Source organism: Amblyomma americanum, chromosome 1 (assembly GCF_052857255.1).
Source record: "Amblyomma americanum isolate KBUSLIRL-KWMA chromosome 1, ASM5285725v1, whole genome shotgun sequence".
Classification (NCBI taxonomy): Eukaryota; Metazoa; Arthropoda; class Arachnida; order Ixodida; family Ixodidae; genus Amblyomma; species Amblyomma americanum.
The window spans coordinates 143,804,050-143,825,515 of record NC_135497.1 but is presented as its reverse complement, the minus strand read 5'-3'; positions in this window follow the sequence as shown (position 1 = coordinate 143,825,515).

Here is a 21,466-nt window from a genome sequence, read left to right as displayed (position 1 = left end):
AGTGATATCGGAATTAAAGGCAACGAGAGAGCAGACTTCCGCGCTGCCCAAGCTTGTGGCAAGAAAATAAAAATGTAAATATTTCCTTTAAAGATTGGATGAACTTAGTACACTGTAAACTAAGAAAACAATGGAAGCCCGCTTGGAACAATGAAGCAGATAACAAACTACACTTCATAAAACCAGTTTTAGGTGAATGAAAATCCTGCACCCACCAGGAGCGTTTCATAGAAGTGATTGCCGTCTGCGTATAAGATACACACACACTTCACAAAAAAATTACCTACTAACAAAAACACAAAAGCCCTACAGTGAATTATGCGAAGATGAGCTAACCTCAAACCTTGTTTTGTTTCCATACAGAAAGTTCAAAACACCGAGGAAAAATAATTTTGCTGTTTTTTTTTACAGTTGACATATACCATCCTATCCATCACTGGTTTTAGGTGAAGATGCACTTGTTGACTTATTTCACATTTTTAAAATTTTAAAGAAAGCAGGTGTTTTAAACAAGTTGTAGACCTGATAATATACAGTAATTCATAACAACATATCCTTTTAACCACAGCTCAGCCAATCTCTCATTCCTGGCAAGATGGCTGAGGTCTTTATTCGATTGGTTCGGATCCTGGACATTCTTGCGCACGCAAGGATGGTTGCCGAGGTTACCCGACTTACTTCAAAGCTTTTAAGGGTTTTCATTTTTTAATTGTCGTTCCTTTGGAATCAATAGATAGAAAAACGAGAGTTTTAGGTCGTCCACACAACCGATCACTTTTCACGTTTTTATGAAATTCTGCAGATAATTTTTTCTATAACTTTTGATTAAACCCAACACAACACAATAAAAAGATAATAATTCAATACTAGTTAACCAGCCTGCTAGTTAGCACGTCTTAGCTGTTCTGTGATGTACTACACCGCTGACATTGCTATGCCGAAAAAGCGTTTTTCTAACTCAAAAGCCCTATTTTACAAATTGTGTACGGTGAAGAAAACAGTGGCCGTGTATGCGAAGTCATTTGGAAAGAGGACACCAGGCCGCTGAAGGGACCCAACGTTGACGCCATCGTTTCATAACATTAAGGCGGAGCTTAAACATCTACGTCCTGCCCGGCCTCAGTAGAATTCATAAAATAAAAAAGTTCACAAAATGGACAAACAGCTTTACAAAAAAATATATTAAGCTCCCTCATGCCTCGAGCGTCCAGCATAGAGACAAAAGTGCTAAAGGGAGGATGGCGCCGTGGAAGTTAATCTATTTGTCCAGCCTGAGAAAGTTTGTGTCGTCTTTGTTGCGTAGGCTGCTTCTTCCTTCTTCGGGAAATTTCTTTGCAGGGCTGCATCGCTGGAAGTTGTGCTGAAATACGTGTTTTGATGCTGTATGGAATGTTCATGCTGGAAAGCAATTTTTATTATTGAAATGCGGCGTGCGCTTACATAGTTGCACGCTTCCCCGAGGACACAAACAAACCAAGACGTTCCTGTTACCTGCAGGGCAGAGCAGTGTTTCGGTCTTTAACACCAAGAACAAAACAAAAGTTAGTGTACCTAAGCTTACCGGCTTCGCGCTTTAATCAGCGAAAGCTGACTGCTGCATTAGCGGCCCAGAGTTCTGGAGATGCAGGCCAGTTTTGACGTTTAACAGGCGACTGTCTGGTTGGGTGTCTTTAGCTCACGTGCATTGGAGTCACAGGAAAATTTTTCAAGGACTGTAGCGTGCACAGTCGGCCTTCTTCCTCTTGCGGTCTCGATTCGACCGCGTTCCCTGCACACTTCACGGATCCGAGGGTCCGCTTGCACGAAGGAAACAAGACCGTCTAGTTCCCCGTCTAATCTTAATCGCTCTCAAGACCCTACCCAGGGTTTTAGTAAAGGAAAGGCGAATAACTGGCTGATTTTTTCGGTGGACAGCTGAACCGCGCAGTGACAAAAAAAAACAGAAAAAGCGCGAAGGCTGAAACGCGGCTGCCGCGGCCTGGACTAAAATAAGGTTGCTTGCAGGTAGAGTGCAGGGCGGGACTAGAAAGCGCTATGGCGACCAGACGCACGCCCCATTTAGGGCGTAGTTCTATATCACGGAATTGCTCTTTCAACCCATTATGGCATATCGGACCCGCTTGTTAGGAAGCAAATTAGAGTCTGGTTCCTTGTACAGTGTTAATTCCAGTTTTGTTCACGTCAGGCATGTAGCCAGGAATTAGTTACGAAAGGGCCCCAAGGGGATTTATTCTAGCGGTTGGAGGGGTATGCTGGCAGCTGGCTGAACACTTCCAATAGAACGCCCCCCCCCCCCCCCCCCCTTCGATGCGTGCCTGAACCACGTTGCTTGAAGTGCATGGTGTCGACCATCCGCTGGATTTGAGGCCGGGGAAGGCGCATAACTGGCTCGCTTTGTCGGTGGACATCTCAACCGCGCCATGAGCAAAAAAAAACGCGAGCGCTGGCTGGAAACTCGCTTTTGGCCAGCCTTCGTGTTCTCTTTCACGGCGCGCTTGAGTTGTCCACCGGCAAAGTGAGCCAGTTATGCGTTTTTTCTTTCCTAGAATCCAGCGTACCATCTGAGAATAAGGCTAGACTGGGTCCTTATTCACGGTCTAAACACTCTCTTTGTTTTGAGGAAAAGAAAGGCGCATTCCTGGCTCACATTTTATTTCGACACATGAACGCTGTCATGCAAAATAAAAAGGCAGCCCCCGTAACGTTACACGCAACGCATTACGGCTTCCGTTGTATACCCCCTAAATGGCTTATAACAGAGCTATATTACACACAGCTTTCGTTGTGAAAGCGTGAGCGATGGTTGAACCCGACATTGTTCAGATGCTGCTGTTCACTGCGAGAAGCTGTGCGTTCCGGTACCGCAACGCTATACCGTGGACGCTGTCAACGAAAAGAGGTCAAGGAGAGCGGATACTTACTAGAATAGACTTAACCTGCAATTGTAAGTGCGCCCCACGTGGCCGCGCACCGGTTTAGCATAGTGGAGACGTACTATCGCAGAGCGACTGAGCGTGCGCAGCCGCTTTCCGGCATTCGAGTATGCATTTCTACGTTAGCACGTCTTCTGTTCTCCAATGCCACATTTGTGACTGGGGTTTCGCGCTACCGTACATGTGGGCATTTAGACTGTCTTCTCTCCACACTTGCCACGTAGGGCACTTTTATTTGAAGGCACCCCAAAAGCCTTAAATCTTTCCCAAACAGCCTATTTCTCCTAGCAAAAGTTGTTTCCAGTAACGCTGGTAAGAGTTTTGTAGCAGTTATGGCAGTAATTATATCACTCTAAAGAAACCGCTCTCCAGCGTTGGTGAAATACGGCTGTTTTTGGTGAGAAAGGTGAAATACTGATGCATCGCTCCAATACGCCATGCACTCTGCCAGGATACTACTGCACACAATTAGATTACACAACTAGATCTCATTGTGGTTCTTTAGAAGCTCTCAGCGCGCAGTCTCATGCTCCTCGCCGATAACCTTGCTACCAACAAGCTGGTTTAGGTACGCGATTTAACTAATCACGCCGGAAGAACTCGCGGTAACAGGTGGCAGGTCGCCCTCCACGTCACCTTCAACAGATGCCTGGAAGTTCGATAGTTCTCCTACCTCGCATACTATCATTTTCGTAGGTGTATGGCTTTCCGATGTCGGTGTAATCATTCGTATCGACAAAGTCATCCCAGGCGGCATCACGTCGGGTCAGCTGCGCATGGGTGACGCGTTGTCACAAATCCGCATGCATCCCAAACGTTCTTTTCGACTGCGGGGACGAGTTTACAGTGCCTCTCGTTCGCTGTAACCGAATTGCGCAGCCACAGGTGTTTCCTGTAACTTAGACGCAGTGTCATTGCCCTCATACTTAATTTGACGGTAGTTCCACCCTCGTTCGTAATAAGCGAGTGTTCGTTATAACTGCGGCAGCTATAAGTTGGCTCTACTGTATACCACAAATAGTTATAGTTTTCTTCGCTGCCTGTTTCGACTTGGGAGTCGCGGCTCCGGAAGCAGGGTGTGCTGTGTCCACGGGTGCCGCTATGACCTTGCTGGTATTGCAGCTCGGCACCGGGCACTCCCACCTCGTTCTTACGATGGGTACCGACCGGTCAGAAGCTGCTTCACGTGAGTGGGGTTTGAGTATGCCACAGAACTGACGTCTCCTCGCGGCTGCATGTAGTCCTTTCTGGGTCTTTCTGAGTTTCGTTGGCGGTCGTCGCCAGAGTGGTATTCAAGCTTAAAGCTTTTCAAGCTGTCTCAGCCATGTGAGAAGACACGACCAACAGGACCGTGGTGCTAGAGGAGGCGCAAACCAGTGCCCACGCGCTTTTGTAATCTCGCATGAACTGAGCTCTCTCATTTGACTGAGGATGGTTTCGTTCGCTCGAACTTTGCATTTGCACAGCCGCGCGACACGTTTCGCTAGCGAGTTGAGCACTGCGCTGTTGCTCCTCCCGTGACGTATGCGTTGAAAGCACGCTGGGAGAGTTTCGGCACTCGTGCAGAGGCAGTTGAGCCACTGTCCTGTGCACATCGTCTCGCTGCCGGCTGCTGCGACGGAGCTGTCTGCATTCCTGTTCGCTGCACCAACAGGGGCATGCAGCTCTGGCGAGGGCGATCAGCGGTCCCTTACGGCTGCTGTTACCATGACAATATGCCGCAAGCGCGCCCACTTGCGCACTACTACTGCACAATCTTGTGCTGCATTTTTCAGCCGGTCTTCTCATTGCGGCCTACATCCGAGTTGCCGGCGCGAGCACCGTTTTCCAGAGCTCTTTAATTGCACAAATATGCCCTTTGGCATGACACAGTTGAATGTACAGTCACGGACAAAAGTCTGTGGGATGCGGGTTCGATTAGAAAAGGTAATTTCTGTGCACTCTGACAAAACAGGTTAATAAAAAGCATTGACTCATAAAGGCATATGCGTACTGCGATAACTGGAGTAATACCAGCTGGCTGGCTAGCGACGCAAATAACAAATAATTTTTTCCCGCGAATCTGCATCCCACGATATTTCTCCACGGCTGTACATATGCTGACCACTGAAGGCTATAAATGCCAACAAGGGCCGGCGTTGGGGCCCATGTGTTCGTATTCTCAAATGTGTCTGGTTTTCGGCTAGGGTAGGGTGGTGTTCCTGGCTGTGAAGTGCAGTTTGCGTGCTGCTCGAAGTGCGGGGCAAGTTATCAAGAAGTGATCTGCCGTCGCCTCTGCAGCGGGAAGGGGAAGAAGGGGCCGTTCGTAGTTCTGGTGCACTTCTTGACCGGGCCCCACTTAGTACGGCTTGCGGACACGTAGACCTTCACGCTGTCTTCGGCGCACAGCGGAAGTTGTCGACGCCATCGGCAGGACCTCTACTGCAAGATCAATTCCATGAAAGCCTGGATACTCCTCCATAGTATGTACTCGCAGGCGCGCAGGTTCGTTTAAAGTTAGGGGAATGTGGGGACTCGCCTTGCTCCGACACCCTGGGCTTGCTTACCCGCGAGGCATCCTCCCTAGTTAATTTAACAACGGAGGACGCGTGCGTCTGAGTGACACTAACGCAGGAGACAGCTTGACTGTTGCGGGACTGGTCTACCCCTCTTAAGCCTCGAGAACTCTAGGCGCCCGGTCGTTCCGGCGCGGCGCTCCGTTCTCTACCCGCGGGGCGAGGCCTCGTGGAGACATTTCCAGCGAGCTCGTCTCGTCCGGCCTCGGAACTGCTGCCGTGGCCCAGCGTGGGCGAACATTCGCTTGTACACCTCCTGTTGAATCAGACGACCTAAATTCATTGGGGTATTTTGTTGCTAGCCAGCGATGTTGTTTTAGTGACAAGTTCTATATCAAAAACAATTCAAGGATCACCAGCGTGACTTGAAGAATGGCAAAGTGGCTTCCAACGCAGTGCCAGAGCACGAACAAAGTACAGACACAGGGATTCCGCGCGTACTCTTGCAAGAGAAAAATATTTACTAACCCGCCTGCTCATGGAATCCCTCCGCAGAAAACCGACGGCCGAAGCGATAAATGGGACGCGGGGTAATCTGCCCGACACATGCATACACGATATATTTTCTCGTCTCACTTTGTACAAGGCAGCCGTAGCGGCGCCGAAACGTCAGTGCATCTTTTTTTTGTTTTTCTTCAACATACTTGGCGAATGCCCGTTTATTTTCCATTTATTGAATATTGTATTTTGTATTTTTGTAGCGTGTGTTTGCCGTGTTGTTGCGTACTGCTGTATAGATTATACAACTGCACTTACTGTTCTTTTTTTCATCTTGTGTGTTGTATGATGTTTTTTCATGATGATAATCACTTGTATTTTTTATGTATTTTTTCTCTGCGGTTTGGACATGCAAAATGTCCGGATAATTTAATTACTTAATTAACTAATGCTGTAATGTCCTTCGCCGAATGGGTTTACGTCGAATTAATTCAACTAATTCATATAAGTCAAGAGAAACCAGTAGCACTCTACCATTTCGTCACGTGAAAAACTATCAGAGTCCTTAATTCAATCAACTCTGAATTTTACAGAGACGTCCTCGCAGTGCGTATTTACTAATGCTTAAAAATGGCTGTGTTCAAATTGCATTTGTGTTTACGACTGATGCCGTTGGTCTGAACTAAGCTTGCAGAACGCTCTCATAAGTGAGTAGGCGCTAGTCTTCTTTTTCACTCTGAAAATTGGCATAGCGTGGATTGACATTCAGACTGACACTAATTTGTCCATCTTGCAATGGGTATAGCAGTGTTCTCAAGGAGCAGGAATTTTAACTACAGTACATATTGCATATTTTAATGCCCTCTTTTACGTGTATTTCTGTATGTATTTTTTACTCTCCTGCTTGGACGTGCAAATCTCCGTAGTATTTAATAAATAAATAAATAAATAATTAAATAAATAAATAAATAAATGTTATCTGATGTCCTTCGCCAGGCGATGTGGGCTCTAATGTGTACGCTTCATTTGTTCACAGGGAAACAAGTGACAAAGTCTCCCCGCCAGGAGGTTCCCAGAAGTACTTGGGGGCCGACAGCCAGCGACCAGGCGCCGACTTTGCGCGAGAGAGCGAACTTGAGCACCTTCGGCGCTTGCTCAAACAGGCGGAGCAAGAGATCGCCGACGAAAGAAAAGCTCGCAAAGAAGCCGAGCACACTGCACGCGATGCGCTCGCTCGTCACAACGCCATGTCTGCAAGGCTGAACGATGAAGTGCGGCGGCGGGAGCAGCTCGAACAGAAGCTTCGCCAACTAATGCGAGGCGCCGCTCAAGCGCTGCAGGAACTGCCGTCTTGCTCAGACACTCAAGAGCTAACATGATCCTTCCTTCCTTTCTGCTCGCTTAGTTTTCTTTGCCCGCGTAGGGAATGAAATGAGAACGTTCCTCTTTGCTTTCACAGCGTTCTGGCTTGTGCTGCATTCATTTTCGCTTTTTTCTCCCTTTTAATGAAGTTGGTTCACCTGCACTATGATCTCTACTGCGGCACGGCACCCTTTACAGGCATAAAGAGAATGCGAAAATTGGGCATTACAAGATCAGCCAAAACCTTTACCGCAGCCAACACAACTAGTCGGCATTTGACTGGACGCGCCCACATTCAGGTGCCCTCGTCTTTTTGCACAGTTGTGTTTAGTTGTGTTTAGTGTTGAATGCTACAGGGGGGTTAGCCTTGCTTATTCTGCCTGCAAATGCTCCACCGTAGCGTCCCTTCTATATAAATAATGTCCTAAAGCCTGTCGCATCTACCCCGCTATGCGCACAGTCTCTTATAATAGCACACATTATCTCCCGCAGTCTGCATCTATGCACACAATCGCTCCACACAGTCCACATCACAGTACACTCGAGAAGTCACCATCAATGCACATAATCAGTCACAGTGTAACATAGGACATTGTAGTGCCACAATCTATACACACATTCACTCACAGTATAACGTAGTCCACTCCAGAAGACACCATCTACGCACACATTCAATCACAGTAGGTCATAGTCCGTTCCTGCTGTCACCATTTAGAAACAATATCCGTGTGCTGCAGAAATGTTAAAAGAAGGCGTGCAGCCTCCCTTCTGCATGTCTGGTTTCCACTCGAGTAGACAATGTCCTGAACTGTACTGTGACGGGTTCCTGTTTTCTTGAAGAAAGCGAACATCACATACCTTTCCGCGTTGCACTCTGGGCAGTACATAATATAATGTTCATTATCCCCGCACACACCACATAAAGAGCAGAGCGGAGACGATGCTATGCGGTCTTATGCATCCATGCAGGAGTGCGAGCAGAGGCCGTGCGAATTCGATGTAGAAGGGTCGCCTGAGATCTTCTCAGTCCCTTGGTAACACATGGCCTGTGGGGCGCACTCTACAGGGTACTGAAATGATCGAGCACCGTTTTTCTGTAGAGAATTTTTCCATCTTGAGGTACATTTTTGATGGAATCCATGAGAGAGCTTTATGGGCGAGATTGTCTGCCACCCCATTATCGTTGACTCCTATGTGAGAGGGCACCCATTGGAAATATAGACTAAAGCCTCTCCTGTGCAGGTTCTGCACCAAGCGCAAAGAGCTTATAGACAAGGCATCAGTAGGGAATCCGCGCTCTAACCTCTGAAGGACAGATTTTGAATCAGGATGACAACAGATTGAGCCGGACAAGACCCCAACTTCCGCAAAGTCGCCTCAATAGCAACACTTTCAGCCGTTGTGGAGGATACGACAGCCGTAAAGCGTACGGACCACTTACAGTCGAAAGACGGAATGTAAAAAGGCACTGCGCTAGCTTGTTTGACCTTGTCCACAGAACCATCCGTGAAAATTTGAAGATGGCGGACATACTTTGTTTCCAAATGTTCAAGTACAAACACACGCGTTGATGCCAAAGTAGAACTGCGCTTTGCGCTCACATGGGGAATTGTGATCTTACAGTCGACGATCGGAAAAGACCAGGGGGATTTCAATCGTTTCATTTGCCTTCGGACAGTAAGGCCTAAAGAACAAAGAGTATTGAGTGCCTAGTAAGCCTTCGACTCATATCTCTTGCAGAGCCGCTGGAGAAGGGATCGCCCAGCTACAGTCTCTCCTAGGCGGCCAATATGCATTAGTAGTCTCTATGAAGCGACAAGGCTAAGAGGTTTCGATAGAGACTCATAAACTACTGCCTTATTCGAAGCCGCCAGAGGAACTCCAATGGCTCTTCTTAGGCCCTTTCTGTGGACACCTTCGAGACGTTCAACTTGTGATGCCGAGGAGGAAATTAAAGGTAATTGATACATTTAGCGACTGACCACCAGCGCTTCATGAAGTTTGACCATTGAAGAAGGATTGTTTCGCCATTTCTCAGGAGCAATTATACGAATCACAATGAGATGCGCAGGTATATATGAAACAATCGCGTCTGCAACTTTTCGTCACTGTAGACGGGAGTCAATAATAACGCCCAGGAAACGCGTGTTGTCGAATTGACGGATACAAAAGTGACCGAGGTCTATCTTCAACTGCGCTTGACGTCTTCCTACATCTGCAAACAGAACAATGCCGGGTTTTTCCACTGACAGAGACAATCCCACACCTTGAAGGTAAGCTTGTGCCGAAAGTAGAGCCTGTCAAGCTTATCATGGGTAATCGTTTGTGTTGGTAGCCAGTAATCCAAATACAGATACAATCAGCATATATTTACATATGCACTTGCCTGCAATTTTTTTGCAACGAATCAGGAAGGCCAGCCATTACGACGTTAAAGGGCGTGAGGGAAAGAACACTTCCTTGAGGCACATCTCGTGATAGAACCCTTTCGGTGCTTAAGGTACTCCCTAACCGTACGCGACCCGTGCGATCGCTTATAAACTTGTAAATTCATCCTAACGTATGGTCCTGTGTGTCCTTGCCTTGCAAACTGTTTAGAATTGGGCTCTGAAGCACGCTGTCGTAAGCTTTCGCAACGTCATGACAAATGGCTAAGGTGGAAAGGCCGAATGCTCTCTGGTGTTCAATGTGACTCACCAAGTCTAAGACGCTATCTTGGGTACTAAGACCTCGGCGGAATCCAGTCATACATGTTGGCAGTGACTTGCTGTCCTCAAGCCACCACGATAAGCGTTCATTTACCAGCTACTCCATCAACTTTGCTACACAGGAGGTAAATGACACAGGGCGATACGAGGCAAGGTCTGCCATGTCATGTATACTAGTCAAGTCTTTGCCAGGCTTCAGTACTGGAACTACATGTGCCACCTTCCAAGACAGAGGAACATCCGGTCAGTCTCCCAAACTCGATTGGTGAAGTTGAGGAGCTCCTTCCTGAGTTCCAAGGGCAAATTATTCAACATTTGATTGTTGATGCCGTCGGGACCTGGTGCATATATATATATATATATATATATATATATATATATATATATATATATATATATATATATATATATATATATATATATATATATATATATATAAGTTAAAGAAAATGAGGGGCCCGTTTGACAAATTTATGAAGGGAGCCAACAGTCACCGAAACCAAGGTACATAGGGGAACGTTAATTTTTTTTTTAATGTGTTATGCTTGCCAGTGGGATAATAATACTTAGATGAATAAATCGCTTAAAGAAAATTACTTATAAAGCAGCAGAAAAAACAACCATGCCGCCGGTGGGATCCCACCGGCGGCATGGTTGTTTTTTCTGCTGCTTTATAAGTAATTTTCTTTAAGCGATTTATTCATCTAAGTATTATTATCCCACTGGCAAGCATAACACATTAAAAAAAAAAAATTAACGTTCCCCTATGTACCTTGGTTTCGGTGACTGTTGGCTCCCTTCATAAATATATATATATATATATATATATATATATATATATATATATATATATATATATATATATATATATATATATATATATATATATATATATATATATATATATATATTCCAGAATTAGCACGTACGAGTGCATCTGCAAATTCATCTGCCAAGCACGCAGCAATAGGTTTTTCCTTGCGTATTTCAAGAGCTTCAAAAGGCTTCGAGGGGCGGGATTCTCCTGCACCCCACCCTGCTATGCCCGAGGCCAAGAAGGTACGCCACTTAGTGCGCGGCGTAAAAGAGCAGTTGTTTGCCGGACTGGTACGTGACCCGCCAAGAACGGTGGCCGACTTTGCCAAAGAAGCAACATGCATGGAACGTTCTCTGCAAGAACGGGGCGCGCACTACGGTCGTCAGGCTAGTGTAGCAGCTGCTCACCACTGTACGCCTACTTCGCTACCCACTGAGGAGCTTCTAGAGCTTGTTAGGAGCCTGGTGCGCGAATAACTAGAGAAACTCTGCTTCAAACGACCCCGTATAGACCCCGTCAAGAGCCAGCATATTTGTTACCGTAGATTGCGGCAACAGCAACGGAACTCGTGGCACCGCTAAAACCAACATGTCGCTACTCCTTGCTCGGCAAGTCTATGTTGCTCGCGGAATTGCTGAACTGAACAATGGCCGAACCGAACTCTTGGTGACCACTCCCATAAGAACTGACGTGAACCCGAACCTTCAGTCCAATCAGAAATGCTGCCTCGAAAGCGCTATCCAGTCTTTCTGCGACTGCTTTTCCTCGACATCCAAGTTTAGGCAGACACCGTTCACAAAGCACCGAATTATAGTTGACGCCAACCAGCGGCCGTAATGTCAGCCGCCTTACCGGATTTCGAAGGAGCGTGATGCCATTCGCCGCCAAGTTCAAGAAATGCTTCAGGACGACGTGCCGCAGCTGTCTACGAGCCTGTGGGCGTCGCCTGTTGTTCAAGTAGCAAATAAAGATGGAGCTCTACAGTGTTGCGTTGATTACAGACGTTTAAACAAAGTCACAAAAAAAATGTTTATCCTCTGCCGCGCATTGATGACTCCCTGCACCGGCTGCGCCACGCCACGTACTTCTCATCGCTAGATTTACGCAGCAGCTAATGGGAAATCGAGGTCGACGAACACGACCAGGAAAAGACCGCCTTTATTACACCGGACGGTCTGTACGAATTCCGGATGCTCCCTTTCGGCCTGTGCTCGGCTCCTGCAACCTTCAAGCGGATGATGGACACCGTTCTTGCCGATCTTAAATGGCAGTCCTGCCTGTCTCTTGTGCTTGGATGACTTTGTCATCTTCTCTGACATGTTCGAAGAGCATCTGAGACGCCTGCGCGCTGTGTTCGAAGCAATTCGGTCGGCCGGTCTTTCCCTGACGCCCGAAAAGTGTCACTTCGCTTTCGAAGAGTGGAAGTTTCTGGGCCACATCGTGAGTGCTAAAGGAGTTATCCTAGACCCCGATAATACTGCTGCCATGGCTGCTTTTCCTGCGCCCACCGATAAGCTCAGTGTGCGCCGCTTTCTGGGTCTATGCGCCTATTATCGACGTTTTGTGTAGAACTTCTTTTAGATCACTGAGCCCCTCACCCGAATCACTAAAGATTCCGAACCGTTCTTATGGGGCCTGGACCATCAGCAGGCCTTTGAAGACTTCCGACCTCGTCTCCAAAGTGCGCCCATCCTTGGACACTTCTACGAGTCAGCCGACATTGAACTGCACACAGACGCCAGCAACATCGGCCTCGGTGCGGTCCTTATGCGGTGGCAGGATGGTCTCGAACGCGTAATCGCATACGCGAGCCGCACTTTGTCACGATCTGAGGCGAAATATTCCACCACTGAAAAAGAATGTCTGGCCATTCTATGGGCAGTGGCCGAATTTCGCCCATACTTATATGGCCGCCCTTTTAGGGTCGTCAGTGACCACCACTCGCTGTGTTGGCTGGCGAACCTCAAAGGTCCCTCTGGACTGCTTGCACGCTGGAGCCTTCAGACTTCAGAAATTTGATGTCGTCATCGTCTGTAAGTCTGATAGGAAGCACATTGATGACGACTGTTTGTCGCATGCTCCTATCGAGGACCCTCTAGCTGACCCCGACGATGATTCTGTTTTTCTTGGCACCATCTCCACGTCCATCCTCATTCAACACCAAATTGACGACAGTGAACTACGGCCCCTAATTGAGTATCTGGAGGGAAGCGCTAAGTCCTCCCGCGAATCTTCTCCCGCGGGCTGTCGTCGTTCTGTTTACGCGACGACGTCCTGTATAAGAAAAACTACAGTCCGACGGAAGCTGTCTATCTACTCGTCGTGCCTACGGTCCTTCGCGACGAAGTCCTGCAGGCGTGCCATGACGACCCATCTTCTGGTCACCTGGGTGTTCGTCGAACTTTGGCACGAATACGGCAAAAGTACTACTGGCCCAGGGTTGCTGCAGTTGTGAAGCGTTACGTAAGAACTTGTCGCGAGTGCCAGCGTCGCAAGACGCCGCCGACTAAGCCAGCCGGCCTACTGCAGCCTATTGATCCGCCTCAGGTCCCCTTTCATCAAGTCGGCATAGACTTACTCGGCCCATTTACGGAGTCCTCGCTGGGTAATCGCTACATTGTGGTCACTACCGACTACCTCAGCCGACACTGTGAGACTAAACCTCTTCCCCGTAGTACTGCTGACGAAATTGCGAACTTTGCATTAAAACATTGTGATTCGTCACGGTGCACCCACCATTAGTTTAACTGACAGGGGAACAACGTTCACCTCGGACCTTATACGCAAGAGGTCATGCGCCTGAGCGGCATCAGTCACCGCACGACAACCGCTTACCGCCCTCAAACGAACGGCCTCATCGAACGGCTCAGCAAGACGATTGCCGACATGATTTCCATGTATGTCGACGCGAACCACCGGAACTGGGACGCTATACACCCTTGCGTCACATTTGCCTATAATACTTCGGTCCAGGAAATGACACGCTTCACTCCATTTCGTTTTGTACCACAAGGTCGCGAAGCCACAACCATGCTGGATGCAGTGCTGGTTCCAGCTAGCACTACCTCCTCTGTTATGGGTGCTGCCCAATTCGTTCGTTACGCTGAACCCACCTGCCAACTTGCTCGACAGCGCGTCCGGTACCAGCAAGTTCACGACGCTCGGTGCTATAAATTCCGCCACCGAAATGTACGTTAACATCCCGGCGAACAAGTCTGGATGTGGAGTCCAATCCACATGCTAGGACGCTCTGAGAAGCTTCTACGCAGATATTTTGGCCCCTACGAGGTGCTCCGCCAGCTCATTGAAGTTACCTACGAAGTTCTCCCCCAGGGAACAGTTCGCTCTTCTAGACGGCCGACCTCCGAAGTTGTCCACGTCGCCCGGATGAAGCCGTACCACGCCCGCTAGCACCTCGCACGTGTCTACACTGTACGCCAGACACATGCGGCTACCCTTGTTGTAGAAAGAAAACCAGCGCAAAGGACGGAGAAACAGAACAGGAACACGGGAACACAGCGTCGTCCTATGTTCCTTTTATGTGCCTCTGTCCTTTGCGCTGGTTTTCTTTCTGCAATCATGTACCGACTCGCCCAGCTCTCCACTCTACTATACCCTTGTTGTCCTGTTTCCCATTGCTGCTGCACCTAGTCGGTGTCTTTCAAACAGCGGGAGTAATGCCACACTAACAACTCCTCTAGTGGCGCCGCATAGCGGCTAAACTGTATAACCTGGCAGTTGGCAAGCCTTGAGACATCTCCCCCCCCCCCCCCCCCCCCTAGATGATTTGTCGTCTTCATCTCACGAGCTGCCTGCTGCCCTGCGCGTCCCATCAGCGTCTTGCGCGTATAAGTAAACACCAAGTAAACCTGGTCTGTGCACGTCAACTGTTTCTCGGTGACAATAACGTCGCAAATATGGTGGCGCTCTTCAAGCGGTACCCCTTCCTTTGGAGTGAATTCGTTGTTACTAGGTTTTTCAGTACGTTAACTGGACATAAATGGGGCATTGGGTTTTCTTTTTGTCTCATCTCACCTAAATCGAAATCCATGAGCGATATATTTACTTTGTTCTTTATTTCGCGTGTCGATTCTGCCGCTCGTAGGAGAAATAATGCCGGTTTGTTGAAAAAAAAATGGTTTCCGTTCTAAACGCAGAGGGTGTCACTAGGATGAAGTTATCGCTGCGTCTCCATTTGCATACGTGACGAATAACGTATACCGTCCCTGATGCTTGCCTTTAGCGTATATAAGGGTGCATACGCTATTATAAAACTGCCTATTGTTCCTTCAGCGTTCAGTTCGTGGATAACGTCTATTTATATTCTTTTCCAACCATATCTGCATACGCCGCGAGCAGGCGACAAGCAGACGACGAGATGCAGAGCCTTATAGCCTGACGAGGTCTAGCTTTCATAGTGTTGCAAGAAACTTATGAGATAAAGAATTTCAGCTAGTAATCAGTTCAGTTAACTAATCTTCTTTGAAAATAAGAATCTTCTAATATATTTGTGTGTCATTCGACCTCACAAATTTTCTACGCATCGTCAATCCGTCCAGATACAGAACATGCTGGCGAAATATATAAATATGGTTAATTTTCAGCTGAAAAAAGCGTGTTCAATACAGCATGTCAAATCTCATATTGTTTCTACGCCTAAATAAGAGGACCCAACCCAAATGGCCCTCAAGAGTCACCGAATCGGTGAACGCTTGATCATTAGCCGCACCGTTCCAGCTGCCATCCCATCATACTTTCATTGTACTTTCCATGAGGTTGGTGATGCAAGCTACAGGTGGGATTAGCCTTGCGGATTCTGCCGGCAACTGCTCTACCGTAGCGACACTTAAATGTTAAATAAGGTTTCACAAATCAGATACATACCTGAGACCTGTCTGAGCTACATCGGTAAACACACAATCACCCATAACAGTCACTAGTCAACTCCTGCTGTCACCATCTGGAGTCCAGATCCGAGTTTTGGAGGAACTTTAAAAGAAGGCGAGAAGGGAACTGTTAGGGTCGCCTATCTTCTTGAGAGAAGCGAACAGCAAACACACCTTTCCGCGTTGTACTCTGGACAGCAGCTAAGATAATGTTCCATATCCCCGCACACACCACACCATATGTGTAACACAGCGTAGACCATGCCAGGCCCGTCTTATACATCCACACAGGGGTACGCTGAGCGCTGTCTGAAGCTCCCTAAGCGTGAACATGACAGACGTGGCGGAAGCAGCCGGAGGACAGACGTCAGTATAAGAATTTGCACGCCCAAACGCATCTGCGAATTGCTCTGCTAAGCACGCAAGAGGTTTCTGGTTGAGCAATCCGGGGGCTTCAGAAGGCTTCCAAGGGCGAAATTCTCCATCAAGACTGCCAATGACTGGGGAAAGCGAATTCCCCACTACCTAGCAATATAGACCCCACAGCCCTCTCTCCGCTATCGCCGTCTTTCATACCTGGCTGAGCTCTGCGTTCGCTCTCTTTCATCCTGTGCTGTGCTCCTCGTTCACTAGGTTACGCCGAGAGACAACGACGACGGCGACACTGCTCAACAGAAGAACGGGCGCTTAAGAGCTGCGCTCTAAAACAAATGCATGCGCCGAGAAACGCCGCGATATCACGGGCTAGATTACGCAACTGTCAATTAGGAAAATTGTCAAAAACTTGTCGCAAAGGTGTCAATAAGCCTCGCTCCTATTGGTCGGTCGTGGCCGGCGGCCATTTTGCTTTTTTGCGTCATGGGTGGCTGCAGGTTACGTCACGGATGTGGCAGAAATGGTGACGTTGCTCACCTAATTATGCAGCCGCTAATTGACAGTTTTTTGTCATAGTTTCAAGGCGTCAATTTTACCGTTGCGTTTGTGACAGAAAATGGCGGTGGTGTAGATAACGATACGACTGAGTCGGCTGCGCTGGCGCGAGCAACGGCGAAGGAGGGCGCACGAAGACGCGTTTGACTGGCCGAACGAGCTGTTTCGACGCCTTTTTCGACTGGAGAGGCATACTGTGGAGTGGCTGGCGACGAAGTCGCCGATGAACTGGGAGGTTTGCGTGTGAGCGCGCTGTCGGTGCGGCGGCAAGTGCTGTGTGCACTGCGGTTATTTGCTACCGGCGGCTTTCAAGCTGCCGTTGGTAATGAGGCATACGTCTGCATCGCACAACCGGCAGTGAGCAAATGCGTACAGCGGATGTTGGAAGCGATTTGTAAAGTTAGTGCACAGAACGGGTGGGTGCCGTCGTCACCTTTGTGACACACAGCTACATATAAATAAGACACGCTTATGCTGGCAAATCACTATTTTTCCCAGCAAATGGCACTTGTGGTCGTCTTCTGCTTCCCAAGGGGAAAGAAACGAACAACCACACATCACCTAACCGCATCCAGGAATGATGTGCCAATTGGTTAATGGAACTTAACCCTCAAAAATGTAAAATCTTGTCCTTCACGCGTCGCCGCAACCCACTTCATTTCTCATACGTCACAGCTAACGTCCCTGTACACCCGGTTCTATCATACAAGTACTTAGGTATTACCTTGTGTGGCGACTTGTCCTGGAGCACACACGCTACGAACATCATTCATCCGCTAATAAAACACTTGAATTTTTAAGACGTCATCTCCGCCAAGCCCCTAAACATGTGAATTTATTAGCGTACAAATCCCTTGTCAGACCAAAATTAGAATATACATCACCCATTTCAAACCCGCACCAGGCTTACCTTATAAATGCGCTCGAATCAGTCCAAAACAGAGCAGCCAGATTCATTCATTCATCATATTCTTACGACATCGGTGTGTCAGCGTTGAAAGCTGAATCTGACCTAATGCCCTTATCATTTCGTCGCCGCATTGCCAGCTTTTGCTTGTTTCATAAATTTTTCCATAGTTCACTCGGCCGCGCACCCTATATAGTCCCTCCAGCCCGCATATCTCATCGCACCCGTCATCCTTTTCAGGTTTCCCGACCTCGTGCCCGAACTACCACATTTGCCGCATCATTTTTTTCCCGTACTGCAGCAGACTGAAACGACCTTCCCAACGACATCGCAGCCATAACATGCTCATCCAACTTTTCCAAGAATGTTACCAATCATGTTTCGTTGTGTTAACACTTGCTTACCAAAACATATGTACCCACCCCTTATATAATACCCCTCGTGGGTCTTTAAGGTAATAAAATGAAATGAAATCACATACTGCAACACCTCTGCTTTCGCATTTTTGTCATCCATCGAAAGAGCCGAACAACAGAAACTTCAACAAGTTGTCTTCGTCGATTTCGTACCAAGCGCTTCTTTCAAGTTCGCTCGGTAGTCACGTGGCCTTCACTGCACTCGTTGAATTTTTTTCTGCGCACTTAGGTCAACCGCACAGTAGCTCGATTCCAGAAGGCGTGCAGAAAACAATAACACGGCGTGAAACAGTGGCTTTCGTGCAAAGCGGCATTGAAAACGGCATCAAAGCATTGAACAGCACGCATGCATTCCTGCAGTGGAGCAATCTAGACGCAGCATGTATTAGATGGCTATTTTTTGTGTGTTTGACGGTCTCGTTGTGTGCATTAAACGCTTGTGCTTGCGCCAACGCTGGCGTCCTCGTTTCATTAGTCCCACCGAATGGCCTCTCCTGGAGCACGTGACATCAGTGGAAAGAAGGTTTTCCTGTTCTGGAAAGAAGATTCCTGTTCGTTCTCGCCAAGATGGCGAGAATAGGAAAAGACATCAAGCAGGCAAGAAGTAAGCGCTACGTCACCGTTGTTTCCACATGAGTTCTTAGTGCTGAGGCAGCAAAATGAGTGCATTAATCTTTGTCTAGCGGCAATAGCCGCAAATACCGGTGAAAAAACACGACAGAGCACGCATGCATTCCTGCAGTGGTCTAATCTGGGGGAAACTCGGATAATCCCGGAACTTTTTCTAGACATTTTATTTACGCGACGAGGCAACCGCGTATAAAAACTATCACACATGAAGAGAATGAACGCGGGCGGATGAAAACGCGTGCAGGGGAGGCTGCGAGGCCGTGTTCGAACGCAGCAGGAAATGCATCACACAGATAAAGACTGCGCGTTCCAAAGGGATCAAGAACTTCAACATTTTCCGGGCACCGCGCTTCCACTGCCTAACAAGCGTGAGTTCGAGCCTCGCTCAAACCTACGCCCTTCCACGTGTGTTTTAGTTGGTCGTAGTGGGGACGTCCGGAGAAAAATATGCGGACAAAGAGAGGTGCAAATGCGGCCGCTAAATTCGTTCCTGCATAATACACCCTATTCTCCTCATTGCACGCCCGTTTTCTGCCCAAATAAATCTCATTTTTATTTCGGCTGAATGCGAATTTACTCTTTTATCCGGGCTGCTGTCCTCATGTTACTTAATTTTACTTCTATGATTTTACTTTCCATTTTGAACAGCGGTCCACAATTTTAACTTAAACCTTTTCAGTTAGCCTTACAGCTTGGAATGCAACTGTTGTCTCATACCCAGCAAATCTGGACAAAAGCATTTTTGAGCGTGAAACTGTTTATGAACGCAATTTTTTCATATAATGTAAGATTGCACAACAACCAATATATCCGCAGATCACTTGACTGTAGTCTTGTATTTTTTTCTATTAACGTTTTTGCAATCGTCAAAAGCGTTCCCCATTGGTTTTATATGGCAGAACTACCTGTCCGATACGATTGATGGCAACGTTTTAAAAGAAATATTTTGCTACGTATCAAAAGAATGGACCTTTACGTTCAATATTTTCATAACAGTGTCTAACAATTTTTTCAATTTTCAAAATTTTTGCCAGAAAAATGCTGGACATGTTTTCTTTATACGGACTGAGAGTGCTTGCCAAATGCGCTCCCGCCGACCGGTATTCCCCTCGTAATTTCTTTTACTAGTAGATGTACTCCTCCACTGCTCCTAATGCCTCGCTGCTTATCATAAACCGTCGTTCCCTTTCTACTCTCTACGAACTGGCACTCTATCAGATAGACATACCGGCTACTGTACTCTTTCTAGCAGCTGTTCACTCCTCCCAAATTGCCTAAGGAGTGAAACGATTCCGTCGGCAAAGCGCTAAACTGCCACCGCGCAATGCCACGAGAAATCAAACTGCCTAAATATTTCAAATTTTCATTTTCTCAAATATTTTATATATTGTGCACATACTATTCAGTAGTCCAATAGTGAACTTCGTTTTGCGAAAAAGTAAATATTTCAGGATGTAGATATTATAAACGACGTCGTGGCAGAGGCAGCATTCTCGCTCACAGCTAAATTTCGTAACTTTGTGCTGACGTCAGGAAGGATATATTAAAGCCAATATGGGTGCATTTTTCGTGCTAAAAGTACAGGTGAGAAAGATTATGTCAGGCTTGTTTTCGCTATTGTGAGGAAGTTGCCGCTGCGTAAAAATAATTTCGGAAAAAGGGAGAAGTCACAAATGAGGCACTTTTTAAGAATTTTTCTCCGCAAATATACAGCACATCTTCTTGAAATTTTCGGACGAGATCAGCATCCAGATACTAAATAAGCGTACCAACTTTCATTGTTATATAATACAGGGAAGCGCAAGAACATTGCCCTAAATCTGGCTTTCTTGAAAATAGTAGTGTTTTCCAAAAGGCAAATACAAAATAACCCATTGCTATTTTTTCTTAAATTTTTAAAAACAAGCCCTTCTCATTCCATCTGTGCTGAACTATTACTGTGTAGAACCTGTAGATATTTTTTCGCATACTTACGTCCGATTTTCTCATGTTCTGGTCATCCAACCACACAGCAAATGTAGCATATCCTGCTTTCAGATTTGTGCCCCATAGAAGCTTCGACAAATGTAACTGATGTTACTGGCAAAACACAGAGGAAGACAAATTCAAGATGCGAGAGTGGCGTGGAGGTACACAAGCGAATGCGGTCGGTGCGCTCGGCTTTCCTGCCGGGAATGTGCTTGCCATCAGCGATGGCTTGTCGGCAGCTTTGCGAGCTGTCTCCGGTTATATAGCACGCGATTCTACCTCAGTATATTGGACGGCATGCGCAGACACAGCCATTATGAACGGCATTTTGTTGCGATAGCCTTCGGCCGGAGGTCTTATTTTCGCCACCGCCGAGTTTATGCGTTATTTTGCGGGCACAAGTCCGCCCAATGAGTACAGCGCCTGTCGCTTTCCGCTGGCGTGTGCATGCCCGTCCAGTAAACAACCCTTTATTGAGTGGTTACTCGACCAGCCCACCATGAGGCTGTGCTCGCCTTACGGGCACACCTTTCGCAATATGAACATTTAGAGCTTTTAGGACGGCCGACACGTTTCCGGAAGGCACGGTCACGAAACTGTAGAAACGTGCAGCGTCATGTTATCTCCTAGCTCACCGGTGCACATCAGCGTTATTTCTGGTCAATCTTGAGGGAGATCCCCCAAGGCGGAGTAGATTTGAAATAAGGCAGTACTTAATGGCATCCACCCAAGCGCAGCCATACGGCTACGAAGGAAATTAAAGCTGTACACAGCTTCCACGGAAACTTCGTAGTTAAAGAAAAATTTGTCTTAAAACCGCTTCCTCGAGCATGTGCTCTGTGCTTTACCGAACCGCCTCTGTGAGCATCACTGGATGTTTTGCTGTCAGCCGTCTTGCAGCGTTCTGGCTCCACGC